Source organism: Rhinolophus sinicus, chromosome 4 (genome assembly GCF_057876585.1).
Source record: "Rhinolophus sinicus isolate RSI-liver-muscle chromosome 4, RSI-T2T, whole genome shotgun sequence".
In the NCBI taxonomy this organism is placed as follows: domain Eukaryota; kingdom Metazoa; phylum Chordata; class Mammalia; order Chiroptera; family Rhinolophidae; genus Rhinolophus; species Rhinolophus sinicus.
The window spans coordinates 103,925,713-103,940,133 of record NC_142504.1 but is presented as its reverse complement, the minus strand read 5'-3'; the positions used below and the strand labels follow the sequence as shown (position 1 = coordinate 103,940,133).

General features: G+C 40.3%; 1 long non-coding RNA gene across 1 annotated transcript in view; it reads left to right on the top strand.

Annotated features, from left to right (window-relative positions):
* Positions 1–14,421, top strand: part of LOC148758433 (uncharacterized) — a 150,299-nt gene that overhangs the window by 101,805 nt on the left and 34,073 nt on the right. The gene's annotated exons all lie outside the window — the stretch shown is intronic.

Below are 14,421 nucleotides of genomic sequence, written 5' to 3'. Positions count from 1 at the left end.
CTCTTCAAAGGCCTTGGGAATAGGGCTGGTCTATATAGGACCAAATAACAAATGTTTGATTCCAAGGAGTTTATTTCTAAATTGTCCATGCAGGTAAAATGGACTTTGTCCCGTTTTATAATCAGTGAATATGTATCAAATACTTACCATGGCAAGTGTGGATATTTTGCCTGGTGCCAGAAATCTCATCAGCCCGAGTCCCCGTGTTGGCTATTAGCCACATGTGTCATTTCAAAGGTGTACAATAAGGGAGTCCTTCATTTATTAATACCCAACACTCATTCAACAATTACTCTGTGCTAGGCGCTGTTCTGATTGTTTTACCTCCAATAAACTCATTTACTCTCCCAATCCCATGAGGTAAAATAACCCAGTTACGCGTATTGTCTCCATTTTATAGATGAGAAACCTGAGGCACAGAGAAGTTAAGCGACTTACCCAGGGTCACTTGTAAGTGGAAGAACTGGGGTTTGAACCTACGCAGTTTGTTTCCAGTGTCCATGCCCTTAAACCCTAAAGGGTTTTGTTGATGGGTGAAGCTCCCCCATTATTTGGCTTCGAAGGTTGATGAGTAGGACCTCGGTGCCATCCTGACCCATTGGCTGCTCCTTGGAAGGAGAGTTCATGCTGACCTTGCTTCTCTGCAGTGAAGGTCTTCTCTCTAAGGAGACTCCTGCTCTGGTGGGGACTCACCCTGTCTTGCTTAGGGTGCTAGTTAAAATGCAAATCCTGCTCCTGCTCCGACTTCTGTAGCTGGGGCAGGACCTGGGAATGTGCATATATGATGAGTGGTCCTCATGGCTGATATAGGTGAACCACCGTCACCTTGGAGAGACTGACAGCATTTTAAAAACAAGTTCCCGAAGCCTAAGGATTTTACAAGTAGCTTTCAATGGGGCATCAGAACAGTTTACTTTGTAGGCCTTAGAAGTGAGTTTTACTTTTTGTTTTGCCTCATCCATTTAACCCTTCCAAACTCAAGTGTTTTCATGTGTAAAATGGGAAAATAATACCCCTTTCCGCCTATCTCAACAGTGTTCTGACAGCACTTTGAAAAGTCTAAGGCGCTATACAAATATAAGACATTAGTATTCATTGTTGTTTTTTCTCCGTATCACAAGTGCTGTCAACTTCACATATGCACTGTTAATAGCCCACTTTCAAATTGTGTTGACATTTTAGGTGATTCTTAATGGACTTTAGTGTATTTCGTTTGGGGCTCTGTACTGCTGTGGCTGGCTGGCTGTGAGAGTTGGTACCAAGAGGAGGGAGGAAGGATCCAGGGGAGAGAGGCTGGAAGCTGCTGAATTCAGTGAGGAGTTTGGGGGCAGTTATGGCAGGGGTCAAGACCAAAGTCTGGGGTCAAAACAGAGTTGGAGTCAGCTTAGTGAGGTGCCCAGACTAAAACCTTGGGGGTGGTCAAGATCTAAAACTGGCACTTGAGGCTTCGGATGAAGGAATAGAGCCCTAAGTTTCTGGGGGGCTAGAGCTTCTACACACCCTCTGACCAGGGCACCTCCTTGTGCCAGGCTGTGATGGGTCTGTGCCAGCTACCGGGAAAGTGGGGGCCATGTGGAAAAGAGGAAGGTGGTTTCTGGCAGCGTGCTTGTCTGCAAAGGGACTGCTTTGCCTCTCCCACTTTAATTTAGCCTGTTTGGAAGGAAATAACTCGCAGGCTGATTACAAAAATGCCCTTTGATTATTTTTAAATACCACAAACAAGGCTAAAGAAATGTTGTTTAAGTAGCAGTTATTAAGAGACCATCAGTGAATCCATAAGAATGATCAAACTTGCCCTGATAGCAAAACTTGAAGTGAAGTTATACTTCTGAATTGCTGTAGGAGCTTTGAAAATAATTTTTGAGGTATTTTAAGCAGTTACTTTACATTTTCATATACTAAGAGAAAAAAGAAAGGGTCACTAATAGCAGTGATTACAGAGGGAAATTTTGGGACAGTCTTTGTCTAATTTGTGTGCAGATGGTCCCTGACCATACAATGGTTCCACTTACAGTATTTCCAACTTTGCAATGGTATGAAAGTGATATGCATTTATTAGAAACTACACTTTGAATTTTGATCTTTCCCTAGGCTAGTGATACACAGTACAATGCTCTCTTGTGATGCTGGGCAGCGGCAGCGAGATGGTTTTGCCCAACAGTAGGCTCACATGAGCATTCTGAGTGTAAGGTGGGCTAAGCGATGATGTTTGGTAGGTTAGGTGTATTACATGCATTTTTCCACTGAAAGTATTTTCAACTTATGAGGAGTTAACCGGGGTGTAACCCCACTGTAAGTTGAGGAGCATCTGTACTCAGAAATACTGAATTACTACTGCTCCTTGAAGGGCCTTTGCTCGATAACAGCTACCGTGATATTGGGGGCGGGGGTGTCTGTGAGAAAGTCAACGTCATTGTGGTCAAGGGAAGGAATGTGAATTTATAAATAAAGTCTTTTATAAAGTTATTGTGGGGGCGGAGCCCCAGAAAGAAGTTTCCAGGCTCTCGGCCTCACATAGAAAGGTGTTGGCTCAGGTAGTAAATGGCCAACTGTGATTGCATGGCCATCAGCTGTGGCTAGTTGGCCATCAGCTGTAACCAGTGAGCCATTGGCCACTAATATAACTGCTGTGGCTACGCTAGGAGAGAGAGGGAGAGAAGAGAGAAGAGAGGAAGAACGGGGGCTAGCAAGAAGATGGCGGCTGGGCTGGCAAGTGTGGATGGCGGTTTGTGGACAGTGTGGATCCAGCCTCCAGTGAGAGTATAGTGCCGCCAGAGAGAATATAGTGATATGACTCCCCTACCTATGGCTCCGTGGGTGTTCCTTTTTGGCCTCACCATATCCTGCGTTCTTGTATGGGGAGCGGGACCAGAGACCCCGCAGGCTTCCCCGCACGACAGTTATCTACTTGCCTAAAAGAAGCAGGAAATGAACCCGAAGTGGGATTCATGCCTGACTGTGTGCTTGACAAATGACAGACTTTTCAGTTCCTTTGAAAGGTCCAAACTGGAGTTCTCAACACCGTGAATGAAGGGGCTTCCAATGTTATACTCCCCAGGGCCCCCAAGCTTTTAATCTGGTCTGGAAGGTAAAACCGTAAAGAGCAGGCAGCCTGAACCCAATGTGCTTTGCTGAGCACAGCCTGTCTGCGAGGAGGCAACTGAGTCCTCCATGTACAGAGCCTTGTGGGCAAGTGGCCACAGAATTGGAGGACAATGACAGAGAGAGAGAGAGAGAGAGAGAGAGAGAGAGAGAGAGAGAGAGAGAGAGAGACACATTATAGGAGAGTTTTTCATGGAGCCAATGTGTAATGCTTGCATTGACTCTGAGTTATTTATTCTACTGTTTAATACATTTCTGTTACTTGCGTATGTTTACTCAGTGGTATCTCCTTTAGATATGTCAATTTTGCCTCCTTTTGATATATCTGAAGCTGGGGTTATATGATGATACTGGATCAATGGTTTTGCACAGGATACTTTGTCATTTCAGTGAAATAACCAGGCATTTAAGTCAATAATTGATTTGGCCGCCCTCATGAAGAGGTTCTTTTGTGGAATAAACAAGTATATAGAGCCTAAGAAGGCAATGGCTCCCTCTATAAACTGCTGAGTCCCTACCACACCCTATGTATAAAGAGCTCAGCCAGCTAAATATATACATTTTTATTGTTGTTGTTGATGAAAATGACTTTTAAGGCCACTATGTAAAATACTTCAAGTGAAAGAGATTAGTATTATTTTGTATGTGTGTCTGACCTGTCTTGTTTGTAATAGGAAATAGTTCAGATTTTCTCATCTGTTGAGAAGTCAATCTGTTATGGTACTCAAAGCATATGTTTCTGTTTATTTCATTACACTTGCTTTCTTGGGAACACTGGGTGAAATCAACAGAGTTTAGAAGTGAGTATGGAACTGTATGGTGACAAACTTTTTGATTTTAGCTTTTGGTTCTTTCATGTAAAAGTAGCATGTTTATCAAAGTACTTGAGAGTTCCTAAAAAGTTTACATACTTAGTGCACCCATTCATTCCCTCAGCAAAGAGTACTGATTCTCTGGCCTGTCTTATGTTCGAGTCTTCCATGGGGGAGGGAAACTTTTATAAATCCTAGGCCTTTCCACCCAAGTCTGAATTTTTAGAATGATAGTGTTCAAGTTTGGAATTAAAACACAAATGGAACAATAAAAGTATGTGCAAAAATGATAATAATTGTTAGGACCTATAATTAAAGGGGTGGTACATTTTATATAAACATTAATATTATGATTTATTTCAGTTTTATAACAGTTACTACTTTTTCATTATTTTTATGGTTTTCCAAGATTTGCAACATTCTTAGGAACAGAAAAATTCTTCACATGTTGAAACCTTTCGGTAATTCCTTTCTTTTGAACACAGCCGTTCAGATGAATATTAAAATGTTAAATGAAAGAAGGGGATAGAGAAATTATAGTCCAGAGAATTATAGAGCGATGGAAAGAGAGAGAGATGCCATCCCAGAATTCAATAGTCTAAACTCCAGTCAATTAAATTAATATTAAAGTGGAATGAAGTGAAAACTAGATTGCCTACACTACTTTCAGCTGGTCAAATTCCTCCCAGAATTCCTGTTCCCATGAATATTTAGCTTTCCTGGACTCAGGAATCAACCTGATTTTTATCTCAAGGAAACACATACCATATATGTCCCGAAAAACACAAACGCAAATTCAATGAAACCCCCTAATATTGAACCTACCTATATTGAATCCCTGTGTATAGCAATCAAATTGAAAATCCAGGTCTATTACACGCACATGTAATATTTCTTGAGTATATCAAATTCCATCCTATATCAAATTTTTTTCCTCGGGTTCCCAGAAATTTAATATAAGCAAGTTTCACTCTATTTGAAAAGGACATGATGCAATATAATGTGTTTTTCAATGAATAGAATTCTTGGTAATTCGATTTATGTTCAGAACTTCTTAAAGGCAACTCACTTCCTAGAGGCCTCACATCGGAGTTCAGTTCTGAAAATCTTACTCAGGTAACATTCCTTTTAGAGTGAAAGCCTGTAAAGGAAACTCAGAAAGATTTTTGGTGATTCATGTACGGTGTCTTTAAAAATATCTAAGGGACATCCCAGTCCAGTAGAGAGGGGTTATGAACTTGAGAGACCAGGAAAGTTCTTGATTCAGGTATATAATGTATGACCATCCTGTGGATGAGGAGCTTCTCATTGGTGGTACCTTGTGTATTCTTCCTCTTTATAACCTCAGCACACACAGTAACTGCTTAGGAATACTGGAATGAATCAATTAAGACAGGGCGATCGTCACAGGCACAAAAGGAAAGCTTAAAAATCATGACCTCCTTTTGCTTTCCTGGGGCTAGTTTTATTATTTATTTTCATTAACACCTGTAATTTGAAGTTCCCTTCAATAATCCAAAATTGTCAGTTTCTCTTGCGTTGCATGTTCTGCCAATGTTTCTTTTAAATTTTTTTTAGATAACTCATCTCTGATTCTACTGGGTTCTCATTTTATACACACATCTATATATCACGTAACTCTGATTATGGTTATTGTTAAATAAAAGACACTAATATGTCCTATGTTCAGCATCCTGTAAGTAGTGAACTGGGACTGTTGGAAGTGATACGCACTCATTAAAGAAATTCCATTTAAAATCTTGGAAAGCCTACGTTAAGAATACGTTTCTTATACTGCTCTGTCAATCTTTCCTGCACCTGTTAGCGTGTTTAGAAAATGGCTTTTTATAATTCACTCATCTTGTTGTAAGTGGAAAAAGATTCACAAAAGTAATTCTGATTATTCAAATTGTTTTGTAAAACATAAAATTAAAAGCCTATCCTATAATAAGCACTAATAAACTTAGCAACAAGATATAAATAAAATATAGGTTATTAAAATATTCTAATATGATGGGAAGGAGTTATAGGGCTCACATAATTATCCTCGCTGAATGTAAACAGTTTCTGAGATAGTTTAAACTATTTTTAGTGCTTGAAGTCTTGACACTTTCTTGGATATGCCGGTAAGACTGGTATGGCTTCCATCATTACAAATTCTTGTTTTTTAACTCCCCAACACACAATAAACCTATGAAATCTATTAACTGTAATCGATACATGTGCAAGGATGTAAAGGCCTTTCCTTGGCCCTCTCACTGCCTCAAACAAGAAGCCAAAATGAGTATGCCGCCAAGTCCATGCAAGTAATCAGGTACGCCATTTTTCATTTGAAAAGAAGTCCTCTCCAATAATAGAAATGCTGAGAGAGGTTATTACAATAACAAATGAGTTGGCAGGGTGATTTATGCTTGAAACAAATGTACCTTTTGATGGAATCGTCTTTAATTTCTTATAAATCCTGGGCTTAGTGGGCAGAGTCTGACGCTGGGAATCCATCCTCTGAATGCCCGCAGTACTTTGAATTCACTTGGTTCATTTCTGGTGGACCAAACAGCTGTTTTCGATAGTTTTCCCGGCAGGTATCTGTTGGGGATTAGTAATGCTTCACATGGTCGTACATCACAAGAAATGGATGTGTAATTACATTAACTATGCTACGTCTCTTTAGACTCACTTATCCCAAATCACTGATACTGTCGCCATTCAATAATAATCTTCCATAAACTGGTTTACTTTTTTAACAGCAACAACATCTTGTATTAACGCAGAGGTTTTAACTCTTCGAAATGTTTCCTTCGATTTGTCTTTGAATGTGCCTGAGCGTGTTTATCCAAACCTGGTGTTTCTGAGTGAGAAGATCCTTCCTGAGTCCATCTCAAAATAGGACCAGGTGTGACCATCTCTAGGATCTGGATTACATTTAGAACATGGAAATCTTCTGTGCAGTATTATGGACTTGTAAGCTGTTGTAGACCCTAAATATGGGGTCAGGCCACTGGTGCTCACCGAGAAAGGCTTAAGAAATACTCTGCCCTGCAGAGAATACTTTTATCCTTGGCTAGGCATCTTCCTCGTGTTTTCCCTCCTTTTAGAATATGTGGTTGTCAAAACCCAAATGTATTCTTTTAGGTTTAGCTGAAAGAGTGTACCCAGATTCTTCCCCAAGAGGAATTTCTCTCAATGTCCTTAGAAATTCTGTAGAGTTTTGTAGCTTTCTAATAGCCTCCTGTTTATTTTAGTTGTCACCTCCCCTCCCCATGTCTTTAAAACATGCAAAATTATAAATTCTATGAGTGTTAAACTTTCAAGGCTATCCACACTATTTATGGATATCTCTTTTCCTATCCATTTTCATCAGGGGCAGGGACTGTGGCAATATTTTATTCTCAAGTCACACAAAACATCCATTGCTGTACCTTGTGCACAGTACATGCTTAATAAGTTTGTGTAGAGTTAAATTACATTTAACGAAATGAATAATGGTTGAAAAAATGATTTTGTTGAATTTAAAACAATGGTCATGGTTAGGATGACTGTTGCATTATACAATATTGTTGCTTAATTTGTTGATTTTATTCCCTCGTTCAATGAATATTTACTGAGTGTGCACTATGCAGCCAGGTGTTTTTAAGATTCCAGCTCTCATTTTAATGCAGATATATAGAATAAACGAAGAGACAAACAGATATAATTTCAGAGACTAATAAAGTCTATGAAGAAAATGAAATAGGGAAATTTTGATAGAATATGCCTGGGTGTGGGATGAGAGGGGAACCTGTTTGAGAAGATAATGTTTAGGCTGAGACCTGAATCAGGAGATGAAGTTATAACATGGCAACAAGTATAACACGTTTTTGGGAGACGTAAGGAAGACTCATGTGACTGGAGCAAAGTGAACTAGGGAGAACAGCTGGAAGATAAGAATGGAGAAGTCAGAGTACTTTTACAGTGTGTTGTGGACTGACGCTGCTTGGAGTGAGGCATGGGCAGATGGACAGGAGGAAATGATACCTCTTTTAAAATATGGGAAATGGAATAACGGGATTGACACCTGACCTGATCTTCCCTTCCCTCTCTCCCTTCCTCTCTCCCTGCTTCTTTTTCACCCCTCTCTCCTTCCCTTCTTCCTTCCCTTCTTCCTTCCCTTCTTCCTTCCTTCCTTCCTTCCTTCCCTCCCTCCCTCCCTCCCTCCCTCCCTCCCTCCCTCCCTCCCTTCTTCCTTCCTTCCTTCCTTCCTTCCTTCCTTCCTTCCTTCCTTCCTTCCTTCCTTCCTTCCTTCCTTCCTTAAGTGGGAGATACTAGATGTTATTTGTGTTCTGATGGGGATAAACCATGAGACTGAGGGCGAGCAATGGTACAGGGAAAGAAGATTAAATGCCAAGAGCGCAGTCCACGTGAAGACAGAGACACAAATTCCAGCCATGGGATGGGGCAGACATGAGACAGGAGGGATGGGAGACGGACACTTTGCAGTTGGGCTGTTACCTTTGCTGATGGGACTTGAGGGAACTCCAGTTGGTTTGCATTTATTTTTCTCAGAGGAGTATGAGGCATGGCCCCAAGCTGAGAGGTATAGGCAGTTTTAGAAAGAAGAAAGTATGAAATTATCTTTGGGGAGAGTTGGGGAGCAAATCTCCCAGGGAGGTACTGTAAGAGTTTCTGAGATTGTTGATATGTGCATTGATCATTATATATGGTTCATGTTGAAATGGGCATATTTTAACAGAGGTATTCAGAGAGTCCTGTAAACGGAGCAGGATTGAGGAAAACTCTGGAACATGTTCCATATGAGGAAGGACTAAAGGAACTGGGCTTAAATAATGTTTGGCCAAAAGAAGAAATATCTAGAAGTAAGGTGCTTTCAGAGCATAGCTATGAAGTCTGGCAGATTTGGGTTTGAATCTTGGCTCTTTTATTATTAGCTGTGTGACCTTGGGTAGGCTGCCTACCCTCTCTGAGCCTCAGTTCTTTCATCTGAGAGAAATGTAAATAAACCTCCTATATCACTATATCAGCTTCTGCATCAAGGATCCAATAATATCTGCTGTTTACTCTGTGTGTGTGTGTGTGTGTGTGTGTGTGTGTGTGTGTGTAGGGGTATTACTCTTTAAATAACCAAAGAGCTGTTATGTAGAAGAAACGTCGACCTCTTCTTTATAGCACTAAAACACAGATGTGGAACATGATAAATTAAACGGGTGCAGCAATAATAACGTCCTCATAACTGGATCTGTTCTAACACAGAATGGGTCTCCCTGTGAGGCAGTGAGCTCCCCACCACTGTAAGTGTTCGTGCCATGGCATGGTGACCATCTTTGGAGGGTTTTTAGGGACTTTTCCTGCATTGGTGAGAAGGTTGGATTAATATGCTACAGTTTTATTGCAAATGTATTGGCATACATGAGTATGTTCTGTATATACTAGGGGTGTAGACCTCGTAAATAATTTGCATCACAAGTTTGATTTGTGTGTGTACAAACATTGGTTCCTATAAAGCCTGAGAAATCAACAGGATTATATTTGGGCACGTTATATTATTGGATCATCTTAAGGATCCTATTAGGTAGATATTATTATTTTCTTTGATAGACAGAATGAAAGTGAAAAAAGATAGGTTACTTTTGCATGAACTTATAGGAAATTAGTGTAAGAATCAAGACTCAGTCCTATGATTTGTCCAATAATTCCCATCCCAGTTCCTTCAAATTGAGTGTCTTAGAGGTTATAGATTATCTGTTATGCACTGTTCAAAGTCAGCTCTCTTTATTAATTATGAAAAAGGGAAAGATTTAAAGATAATTTTGGATTTAATAATTCATTTTTTATAATGCCCAATTATTTAAGCTAATTTATCTCATCTGTTCTCCTGTGTTGATGAACAATCATAGACTCAATTTGTAGAGTACTGCTGTAATTTGCTAGTGTTGTAATATTTATATAAAACAGCACTAAGGTGCAAAGTGTTACTACAGTTAAATTTTATGGTGAACAGGGAAGTGGCTGGAGATACTATATATATATATATATATATATATATATATATATATATATATATATATATGCAAACTATAAAAAATACTATTTAATATCATTAACTAAACAGAAAGGCTTCAGCTGATAGTCATATAAATCCAAACAGATTAGAGTTTTTGTTGAAAGACTAGTTCTTATAAGACTTTCTCCATAATTGAAGGCTTTTACCAATTATACTCAAATATTGTGTGAAAGAAAAAGATTTTCTATCACTATTTCTGGTTACATGGAGAAAATATTTCACTCCAGTGAGAATCAGAGTAGCATTCAGGGTATTTTTTTTTTTTTTTTTAATATTCAATGCAAGCTGGCTAATGCTTCCTTTTAAATTGGGGAGGAAGTATTACAAAGCTCACTTTCTTAGACATGGAAAATAATACTGTTCTTTGAGGAAAAATGAATACATTGTTAAGCAGATCAACTGCTGAGTTTTCTGAAAAATTATATAATCTAAGGAAAATAGCTGAAGCTTCAGCAGCATGTGCTAGAAACTGGAAAGTAGTCAAAGGTGGTTAAATGAGGGAAATGGGAGGAAATGGAGGAAAAAGACATGCAGTAGATATAATTCAGTTCTGGTGGATTAGATGTGATGGTAACCAGATCTTTATATTCAGTAATCAGGCTGATACTCAATATCTTCAGAGTATAATGACTTACAGAAGAACTCTTTTTTTTTTCTCTAAACAGTAATAGGAGGGGACAAAAAAAAAAAAAGAAACGTTCCCTGCAGTTGGGAACAAGAGTGGAATTTAACCCAGAGATGTAAAAAATGGCATCTTTGATTATTGGACTATTTCCCAAAAAGTCCATTAAAGCATTAAAATGGCTAAAGATTGACACATGCATTTTCGTTCACTCTCCTTTACCATCTATAAATGATTTCAGAAGGGATTTTAAAAAGTGCTGTATTAGTTTCCTAGGGCTGCTGTAACAAAGTACCGCACACGAGGTGGCTTAGAACAACAGGCATTTATTGTCTCACAGTTCTGGAGGCTGGAAGTCAGAAATTGAGGTGTTGACAGGGCCATGCTCCTTGTGAAGCACCAGGGAAGGCTCTGTTGCAGGCCTCCCTCCTAGCTTCTGGTAGCCTCCGGTGGGTTTTGGCTTGTAGATGCATCACTCCAGTTACATGGCCATTTCCTCCTTGTGTGTCTTTGCATCATTTCCTCTCTGTCTATGTCTGTCTCTGTGCCCAAATGTCTCCTTTTTTAAAAGGTCACAAGTCATATTGGATGAAAGCCCCCCTTTATGACCTCATGTTACTTTTATTGCCTCTGCAAACACCCTACTTCCAAATCAGGTCAAATTCTGAAGTACTGAGGTATGATGTAGACTGAACACTTGTGTCTTCCCAAATTCATATGTTGGAACCTAAACTCCAAGATGATGATGGTTTTAGGAGGCGAGGTCTTTAGGAGGTGATTAGGTCATGAGGATGGAGCCCTCAGGCATGGCCTTAGTGCCCTATGAAAGAGACCCCAGAGAGTTCTCTTGCTGCTTCCATCATGTGAGGATGCAGTGAGAAGACAGCATCAAGAATTGGGGAGTTGGCTCTCACCAGACACCAAATCTGCGGGCTCCTTGATCTTGGACTTAGCCTCCAAAACTAGGAGGAATACATTTCTGTTTATAAGCCATCCTGTCTGTGGTATTCTGTTATAGGAGCCCAAACAGACTAAGGTAAGGGGCTTAGGACTTCAACTTTTTTTTAGGGGGGGCACAATTCGTTCCACAACTAGCACCTTAAATATCTTTTTTCTTTGTGGAGAAGAGTTGACCTTTTGTGGAGAAGCTACAATTCTTTCTACTTCTCATTACAGAATCTGAAACATATTAGCATATTAAGGTGTTTTCAATGTTATTTTAGGTGTTTGGCACACAGTATTTTCCCAAGATAGATTTTTTTGACTGACCGATTTTGTGATCACATAATACGGTCATTTTTCAAACCTCTTTATAACCTTGAACTCATTCTGGCCAGAGGAAACCTCCTCCAGCCTTCTTGTCATCGCTGAACCATTTCCCAAGGAGCACAGCTGAGCAGAGGAGACCGAGGGTGAGAGAGTCGGGACGAGATACCCTGTGATAACATACCTCAGACCCATCAGTGAATTTGCATAGGTATCAGGATCTTTGACTCTGGAAGACCTGGGAGGAGCACGGATGATGACTCTACTGGTATATTATTCCTTGGCTCTGCCAAGGTTCCCAGATGTCTCCATTTTTCTGGTCTTTCCTGATCTCTGAGAAGAAGAGCAGGTTTGCTTGACCCACTGTCCGTCCAGGTGGGCTGCCTCCCCTCCTTCCCTTCTCTTTGCCCATCCTAACACCACCTACCTCCAAGCCTGTGCTGGCTCATTTCTTCAGAAAAAATCCCCCCTCTTATGATTTTTCAGCTCTGGTAAATGATCTTTTAGCACATCCCCATGTCCCACCTTGTGACACATTTGTTTTATTGTTGTTTAAACCCCGAATATTTGGGGCGTATTTATGATATCTCCCCAACCAGATTTTTAGGTTCTTGTGGGTGGGGACTGTTTCTCTAGATCCACAGTGCCTGGTATACAGGGGTACTCAATGAGTTCATCATTGGAACTACAAAATGCACCTCCAAGGGGAGAATTCTCTTCATGATTTAGCTTCACAAATGCATGCGTTCCTTAAAATGGAAATGGTGATCTTCAAAAAATAAGTCACATTTTCAGAGGATCTCATATCATAGCAAATGAATCCTTAGAACATTCTGTCAACCCAGGAAGAGGGCATGTCAACCTCCCTGGTTTTCATAAATGACAATATTTTGGGTTGTGATTCCTTGCCAAGATCCCATGATCTTTAAGTAAGTACAAAAATAAAACTGTAGAATCCTTGATGTGATTGGATATTTTGTGGAAACCAGGGCAAGAGCTGGTTTTGTGTCCAGATTGCCTTAGGGCTAAAACAGAGCAGCAGGAGTGGACAAGTGAGGAGCCACCATCTGAATGACATACCCCATAAGGCTGTCCAGGTGGTTAGACATAATGATGTATGGAAGGCTTGGGGCCTAAATCAATAGGCGCTATCATCATTGTGATGGAAGAGCCATTTATTGACCATACATATATACCCATATACATACATCTACACGGTGAAATTAGACACCATTGAAGCAGATATTTTAATTTCCTGAAGTATGTCTACCCTGAGACCCACAAAATTGGTAATGTTGGCTTGATGGTCCACAGGAAATTGAAATAATGGGATCTTTTGGTAGCACTGAGTTGACCCTGTGTATAGAGGCTGAACCTAAATGGCAGATTGAGGAATAAATTCTAATTTTTGATTATAAAAGCCTTTTCCCTGAGCACAGCACCTTGCCATCTGTCTTTTTAATCTCTGCAAGAAAAACCTCAGCCTGACTCCAAACTCTCTCTCTCCATAATGGGAAATCTCTCTGTGTTTGATGAACCTAAGTGAAAAATGCAGTCTCATATCCATGTATTTATTAAATCTCTGGTTGCATAAAGGCCTCATTCCAAAGTAATGTTCAAAATAAATTGCTTCCATGATTGTATTGTTAGAATGCACATGTATGATTTCTTCTTTCTGCATTCTAAGATGACAATGTATCTTGGGGAGCATTAATGATGCAAATTCAAACTACCTGGGCAATCAACAACAGACAGATCAGAAAATTGTAGCGATTGGCCTAAAGACTCCTTCTGAGTTGGTCTCAGTACCAGCAGGGCTCGGAGGCCTCCTCCAGGAGATCCAGCCTACAACTTTTCTTTTCCTCTGCAGAGACTGCAAGTCAGAAAAAAATGATTTTTGCTTAGGGCACAACCAGTGCTTTGTTGTGCTTGGGTTTCACGTGAGTTCTCCTTCAAGATGCCAATTCTACCATCATAACCAGCCAAACTGCCGTGGATTGCACAGCTATGCTAAATCCTGACACTCTCCATTCTCCCAGCAGTATATGTGGGAGTGTGGCTTCATGGCAGGTCATTTTCAATTTAGTCCGGTGCTTGCTACAGTGAGAAAATGACTCCCACCTACTGAATGGGTTTGAAAACCAGTGGTGTGTTGGTGGGCTCTTGTGGGCTTCTTGCTGCTCTTGGACTATTAGCATTCAAGTAGTCAAAATGACTCTCCCATATGGCCAATATTTTCCCATTGCTTAGCAGGCAACTAAGAGCTTTGCTTCCTTATTTAATTCTCATGGCAATCATCTGAGGGAGAGGGATATTTATTATCCCCCTTTACAAAAGGAGGACCTGGGGCTGAACAAGATTGAGACATGTACCAATGTTTACGTGCTTAGTACATAGTAAAATTGAGATCAGGACTCAGGCAGGCTGACGCCAAAGCTTGGTGGCTTGATCCTCCTGCCGTGTCTCTGATTGTAGGGAGTGGTTAGCAGTCCTGCTGCCTGGGAACAAAGGCCAGCTCTGCTGCTCTCTCCTCATGGGATCTGGGGCAGGTTTCTACACCT